Below are 8633 nucleotides of genomic sequence, written 5' to 3'. Positions count from 1 at the left end.
TAATCAAATGTTTATTCAGGAATGTTCTTTTTTTTTCCTTTCAATTTTTACTAACTTCCTGTTATTTTTTTATGTAAATATTAGGAAATTATTCGCAAATGAATTTTATTTGATTTTAATTTTCAATATTAGTTTCGTGATTGAAAAATTGTACAAAATCTAATACAATCTTAATTGCAGCAAAAGCTTATTATAAAATCTAAATCTAATGGCAGCTTATTATAAAATAATAGAATCTATATAAATTAGTCAGCTTGTAATTAGTGAGGAAATTGCATTGCCCAGAGTACCCAAAAGGTAAAAAATAAAATTAGCAAATGTATTTGATTTTTAACTTTTTATCCGATGGTTCTGGGATCTATCATAATGTTCTATATTCATAATTTAACCTTAGATGCCTTTAAAATCGAGAAAAATACTTTACCCTACATGTAAAAATCAGCCATTTTTTAATATTTTTTGCATTTAGTGCAATCCAGTTTTCCAAATTCAGAGACAAATTTTCAAAAACAATTTGATAATTAAATAAAATAGCTTAAATAACATTCTATTAAAAATTAAAAAGAACACGAGTTAGATTTAAAAGGAATTTGTTTTTCAAAAAAAGGAGAATATTTTGCATTATTGGTCGAAATTAAGAGGATATTAAGTATAACTGGATTCTATCAAATTTTACCCAGTTATTAAGCTTGAAACAAATCATAATATGAATTTCGAGTTCAAAACAGTTGTTTGCTGCCATATGATGTATAATTTGTCTATCATTCAAAAATAAAAGTGATTCTGCAGCAATCAAAAACTCGCGAAAAAAAATATTTGAATTGCAAGAAAACAAGTGATAAATAGTTATCAAGCATTAAAGTTTTATGCTAGATACTGGTTTCAATCTGAAATCTTATTGAAGAATAATCTATATAACTATAGCAGGGGTGGCCAACCTGAGGCTCGCGAGCCACATGCGGCTCTTTGAAGGATTATTTGTGGCTCTCGGTAATTCCCTTTTCATTTTCGTGCTATTATATCCCATTTCATTTCGAATTATTATCATTCCGCATGTGTTTCAAAATGTCTTCTAAATTACTGAGAACAAGTATGAAAGATTAAATGCAACGTTTTTCAATTCAAGGTGAGTTTTCCGTTTCCAATATAATTATGACACAAAAAGCATCTGCAGAATTAGAATTAATAGAGATGCAAGAAGATCAAGCTCTACAATTAAAATATAAATCACCGTCGATTACTGAACTTTGGAAATTTGTACCAGAATCGAAGTAAAATCGAATTAAAAAAGGCTGCTTGTCGAATTATTTCAATATTCAGAACAACGTACCTAATTATTTTATTCCACTTTAAAATTCGTGAAATCCAAACACCGATCAGTATTAACTAACCAGCATCTCAAAGAATTACTGAGAAGAGCTGTCACCAATTATTCAGTAAATTTTAAAGAATTACCAAGAAGTAAAATAAATACGTTTAATTTTAAATTCAATGCACATATTTTGTACTTTTACTTAGATGTTTTCAATAAATATAATTTACGTAAAAATTTTTTTAATACCTTTTAAATACGTATTTAATTGCGACTCGGGAAAAATTTTAAATTTTGAAAAATGGCTCGACTATGTAGGAGCTTGGCCACCCCTGAACCATAGTATGGTCCTAGTCACAAAAATTTAAAACGCTTTGAGGAAGAAAAAAAAAAAGAAAAATAACAGACTACGTTTTTCAACAAACACTCTATAAAACCTAGGTGACTAGGCTCTTTATTTACTGGAAAAAGAAAAGAAAAAAAAGACCATGATTTTTTCTAACTCTGATTTTGACTCTTAAAATGATGTTTTACTAAGCATCATTATGGTGATGCTTATTATAACTTTAGAAGTTAACTTATAAGTTTACTAAGCATCTCTATGGTGATGCTTTGTAACTTTATGTATGGGAGATTTTTCTTCTGTCTACAAATAACTAATGTATTTGCAACATTAAAAAAAAAAATAACTCTTACATGTAATTCGTTTTCTGAGAAGGTAGTTTTATTTGAGTCCCATAGTGGAAGACACGGTTCCGAGTAGATAGCCCAGCATCACTGACAGTGGTCATTGAGCTGGTGGGTGACCACTTTGAGCTGACTGAGAGGGGGTTCGCTGTATCGGCCCTAGTTAAGCTGTTATACCGTAGATGGATAGACTTCGGGGCAGGCCGTCAGGCTACGAAAATAAGGGAAACCATCCCCTCTGCAGAGGATCAAAATTGTGATGGCATGGCTTCGAATCATTCTCATGTATATTTACAAGACAGTCGCCAATAGCCCTTTGTCTGGTAAGACGCAAATAAAGCACCACTATATACTACTTTATTTGAATTTCTTTTCATCAGCATTGGAGGGGGGACACTAGTTAACTTGATCTCAGGAATTTTTTGCATATTTCTAGTATGTTAGTAATATGTCGAAAATATATATAGTATATTTGAGAATTATCTCAAATTGCGTGTGACAACTATACTAATTCTTATTAAGTGTCAACTGAAAAAAGGTTAAAACAACATTTCAAAGTTGAACAACTTCCGACTTGTTACAGTAAAATAATCTTTAATTTAAAAGGTACCTTTATATCTTTTAAAAGTATTATTTTAAAATAAAATAAATTAAAAAAAACGCTATTGATTTAGAAAAAAAAATCTATAGTTTTCATGCAACGGATATGTAGCGGAGTTCATAAGAATGTGTTCAATGTGAAAGAGCAGAATGATTTATTGAATTATTGATTTAAATTTTTTTTTATTTTAAGTATGACCCTCAAACATTGATGATTGATTTTCTCTGATTAGTGATTTTCTCTGATTTTCTGAATTTTTTTTTTTATGCACTTAATTTCTTGGTCTCATATCGCATCCGTTGTTCATTTGATTATGTGACGATTCCATTCCATAAAGGTTTTAAAAATTTAAATGCAAATTGAATTTGACCATTTGATTCGATGACCAGATCAGACCTCAGGATCTTAATCAAATGTTTAATTGGCATGCGATTGACCGAGAGAAATGCCACCAAAACTTTGGGCTTCGTAGTTGAGCTCAACTTTGACTCATGTTTACAAGAGAAAAGAACACCTGGAAAATCTGTATTGAAACAAAAATAATCTTAAATTAAGGAGCATGGTTGAAAACCTAGAATGTGACAAAAATGCGCAGTCACTAAAAATATGTAAAAAGTTAAAGTTTTAGTTCATTTACTTTTCAAATATATCTTTCTAACTCCTGTGGATTCGTAGTACAACGGTTAAGCTATCTGTGTTAAGCTATCTGTCTTCTGACTAAGAAAGCGGGTGTTCAAATCGCAGATGAGACGTATGATGTGTACTAATGTATGTGACGTGTACGTCCATGCATCAATTATCCCCATAATTTGAATGTAGCGGTTAAATTCCATACATAAAGCAATAGCTAAACTTTTATCGATACTGTATTCCAGTGTTTCCCAAAGTGTGGTAGGCGTACCCCCAGGGGTACGGGAACAGTTTAGCGGGGGTACTCGTTCTTATGCGAAATATCTTGCAACAAACGAAATTTTCAAAAAATTTTATTTAAAAACAATTCTAGCCATGAAAATTTAAGATTGCGTATTTTTCTATTGGCTGTTTTTGTGCAGTTAATAATGAGTGGTGTCAACAGCCAGTTGTGATTTTTAATCTCTGGGCAATTTTTTTATAGTAAAAAGTTCACTTTTTTATGAGTGGTACACACAGCGCAACAAAAAATTTAGAAAGGGTACACAAAAGTCATAAGTTTGGGAAACACTGCTGTATTCTGAAAGGAATATTCGAAAAAGAAAAAAAGTGAAAAGATTTTCGCTCATAAGGCTGTTTTTCGAAAGCTCTGTAGTCGCATGAAATAATGTTTCTTTGCAAATAATATGCTATTTTCATAACTGCTGTGAGTTTGAAACAGTTAGTTATGACTGTGAGGTCAAGTTTAGCCTATCTTTAGCCAGCACCTAATCAAAGTTTATTCTGAAAATGGCGTGAAACGTCAGTATGGAGAAATGCCACACTTTTGAGAAAATGAAAACCGTTTGTGGTATAATTTTTTCATATTTTGAAAACGTACTCCAACGCTGCGTTATCTGAGCTCATAAAAAAATGCATGAATTAAAATAAGGCATTGATTTTGATAATTTTCATCTAGGTGGGAAAAGGTCGCCAAAATTGCGAATTTAAAAAATTTAGGTTATTTGTCAGTTCTAAATCCGAGATAATTCTTCGCGGCAAGATGGTATATGGGTGATTCTTTGGAAACATGACAATTCGAACCAAAAAATTTCTTCAAATTTAGTCCTCAAAATAATCAAAAAAATTTTTTGTATATTTATTTAGTTACATTTATTAATATCTTACAGACAGCAATGTAGTTTATTGACATTTGCTCAAGAAAAAAAATTAAAACAGAAATTCACCAAATCTTGAATACTAAGAAAATGACATATTAGCTTAAAAGTTTAAAAAACAATCATTTTAATTTAATAGTAAGTAACTCAACTTAAGCCTTTAGGTTAGATGAACCATAAATTGCTTAAATTAATTATTTTTATCCACTGTAAAAAGAATCAAAAACGTTTTTGTTGCTGATATGCACAGAATAAAATTGCGTATAATAATTAATCATTAAATAAATAAATGACTTTGATTACATCCAAGCATATTACAATCATACATAAACTTGGTATTAGGTTAATATTTGCTTTCCCTCTTTACAGTATACAGTTTAAAAAAATTTCTGGTAACATTTCAATGTCCTGGCATTCATAAGCCAGGATAATGACAGCCACAGGATGATGAAAAATTTGCCATTTTGTAGCATTTAACTTTAACATTTTGGCCTAAGACGTTTACATTCCGCAGAAAACATCAAGATTTCTTGAAATAACTCAGATAAATCTATGTAGTTTATGGTATTAGTGATTTCAAGAAGACAGGAAAATGACAACATAAAAACCTACTCACCTTGAAAAATTTTTTGAAATAGATTTTGAACCAGAAAGTTGGTTCTTTATTCATGCAACAAGGCATGTTCAGATAGGATGGTATCTAATCCATCTATTAACATAAGATATTGATTGATGGCGCTATCTATTTTGGTTATAAATCACTAAATAAAAGTAGCCAGGAAAATGACAGATTTTCATGTGACAAACAAATTATTGACAGAAAAAATTATTTTAAAAGAAGTTTTTGTAAATGATACCCTATGCGTAGATTCTAGAAATGTTACAACGGTTGAGATAAAAAAAAAATTAGACATCGAAAAATTTATGCGAAGTTTTGAAGCTAGTTATTATTGCAAATATTGTTTGTGACATACCAGGAACAGGACATTTTGAAATTCAATTAAATTTCATAAATATACAAAACAGTCGATACTAGTACAAGGTCATTTTAAAAGGCTAACAGCAATGCTATTTATTAAATTTTTTTAAAAAAAGTTCTTTTAGTAGTATAGTATTAGATCTTGGAGCAAGAGACTGTGAATTATCATATTTCGTGAGAATCACTCATATATACTTTAAAATTATAGCTTTGCTTCAAGTGTAGGCCATTTAAACTGTTACTTTTTTATTTTCCTTGGCGAAAGAACTTCGTAAAACCATGTTAATAGATTATCTTGTTCCAATCGGAACTATTGTGTGTTGTTATAGCACTTGACAAGTAGTAACTCAAGTGTTGTGTGGCAAAATCTCGAATTAAGAAGTGAATGGTTAAAGACAAAAGTATACAGAATTTCTGGAAAGGCTTTGACGTATATCACTATTTTGAGATCAAGAGAGCAAATGGGGGAGAAAAAAAAAAGAAGTAATTACTCTTTACTCTTCTTTTATTTTTTTTTCTCCCTAATTATTCTTTTTCTGTCAGCTTCCGTTCCTCTCTAGCCTTCAACTAAGAAAAGTACCATTGAAATTATTTTTTTCCACATAAATCAAATTTCAAAAGGTCATATGTATATGAATGCCGAAAAGGACAAGTTGTACCAAAAACAAAATTGGATTTAAATCAGGATTTCATTTATTTATTTTAATATTTTAGCACACTTATACGAATAGTTAAATCACAGAAATATATATATATATATATATATATATATATAATTGATTTTGATAATTTTCNGCCTAAAAGAAGGTAAAGTTGTATATATATATATATATATATATATATATTTAAGGGAAAAAAACAGTTCTAGTATTGAAAAAACAGTTTAAGTAAAAATATATAAATAGTATAAATATAAAAAAAAAACAGTTTAGTAGTTTAGTATTTTCATCATTTCAAATAATAATCATTTAGAAAACTTAATCAATTTGATTCAATTAGCAATACTTAAAAAAAAAATACAAGCCTCGAGCATTTGCAAAAAATAAATATTAAATAAATAAACTTTTCTATTCACTGCGTCATCCAAATAGCGCTTTTTTCTTGTTCAAATTACCCAAAACATAAAAAGTGCTAGGAAAGTTATTTTATGGAGATAATTCTACTAAATCCATGCGCATTAGACATTATTTATCAAAGATATAATTTCATGTTTGTTATGTGTATTTTTAATATCAGAATGATAGTTTTTAGAGAAGAAAATGTTTACTCAGTTCAAATTTATTTTAAAATGAATATATAACCACTATGCATATACATATTGCGTTAATATATAACCCGCAAAATCGTGTAATCTATGTCTAAAGAGATATTTACATCATTGTTGTATTGATTATTGTGATTAGGGTGATCATTGTGATTCCCTACTTTATGATTAGGGACCAAAAAATGAATAGAATTTAAGTGGTGTGATCGAGGCATTGATACAATAATGTAATTCTTCAACTGCAAATTATGAAAATTATTCAAACGAAGATTTTCTGAGAATAAGCAGTGTAAATAACGTATTATATATTTCATTTGTTAAGTTCACCTGCAGCTTGTGGGTCGTATAGAAAAGTATCCACTGACGAGATATATGCCTTATCAGCATTACGCTGACTATTTCGAACTCATGGGATGTAAATCGTCTTTTAAATGCACCTCTCATCATCATCATAGTTGGCCAGACAGCCCGATGTGAGCCAATTTCTTCCTCTGAAGATTTCTGCATAACGACTCCACCGAATCAACACATCTCATCCGCGGCCTTCCCGCTTTCTTATTCCAATGCGTCTAAAAAGGATTATCTTTTTTATTGTATTGTTATCACTCATTCGAATCACGTGCGCCATTCAATTCATTCTATTTATTTTTATGTACTTAATAATATCGGATTGTTTATAAATCTTGGACAGTTCAAAGTTAAATCTCTTTCTCCAGTTATTGTTTTCATTCATACCACCAAGTATACTCCGCAAAACCTTTCTTTTAAATATTGCGATACAATTTTCCTCCAGTTTTGTCATTGTCCAAGCTTCAGAAACATAATGTCAAAACAGGCCTCACGAGAGTTTTGTAAATTAAGAACTTTGTTTTTCTAGAAAGAAACGTTAGTTTTTTATTTCAGGAAAGAAACGTCGTTAAAAAAAAAAAGCAAGGAATAGATTCTAAATTTTTAATTACATTTAAATCTAATCAATACTCCGTTATATATTTGTTTACGTCGCACCAGAGCTGCACAATGGGCTATCGGCGACTGTCTGGGAAACATCGCTAAGGATGATCCGAAGACATGCCACCACAACTTTGTTCCTCTGCAGAGGGGATAAGTCATAAGTCTTCTGCTTCGGTAGCCTGATCAAAGAATATAGAGGGCAACCCTCTATATTCTTTGGCCTGACGACCTAAGAGCGAAGTTGATCAGTCTATTGTAAAACAGCTTAACTAGGACCGATGCAGCGTAACCCCTTCGCAAACTGCCCAAAGTGGTCACCCAACCTCTCAATGACCGTTGCCAGTGATGCTTGGTGATTTACTCTGTGAAAAGAAGTTTTGAGAGTTAGGAGTTTTTTTTTTAAAACCAGTTATAGATTCTAAATTTTTAATTATATTTAAATCTAATCAATAATCCGTTATCTATTGTTTCGATTGTCTTTTTGAAATAACAATAGTAAATTGCGAATGAAAAAAATAGCTATTTTTTTTAAAAATAAATAGTTTTGTAATGACAATTTGTTGAATTAATTATGAAAAGGACATGCATTTATAAAAAAATTGCCTTAGTACTTTTCATAACTAAATTCTCAAATAATGAAATATGTTTCCCTAATAATCATTTTCAACGTTCACAGCAGTTTTTTTCAGTACTCCTTTCAAAGGAAACCACAATTTTGCTTATTTTATTCGTTTTCAGCTTATACCGAATACACATAAAATAAATTCATTGCTAGGCAAGATGAAGCTCCAACACTGCGAATTTAACTTTGGGACATATATCTAGTTCAAGATAAATAAAGATAGAAAAATTCTCTAATTTCATTATATAACCGTCGTTGAACAGAACTCCGTAGCCTTGTAGTTTTGATTCCAACCCAGAAGACAAGGGATCTCTTGGATTAAGCATTAGGAGAAACATGTCTTCGTAAAGGACAATTTGATGGAAATAACCCGTATTTGCGTTGCATGGAGAGGAAAACCTCCTACGGCTAACCTGATGGCAAGGTGACT

Source organism: Parasteatoda tepidariorum, chromosome 3 (genome assembly GCF_043381705.1).
Source record: "Parasteatoda tepidariorum isolate YZ-2023 chromosome 3, CAS_Ptep_4.0, whole genome shotgun sequence".
NCBI lineage: Eukaryota > Metazoa > Arthropoda > Arachnida > Araneae > Theridiidae > Parasteatoda > Parasteatoda tepidariorum.
The sequence above is the reverse complement of the archived record's forward strand: the minus strand, read 5'-3'. Positions refer to the sequence as shown.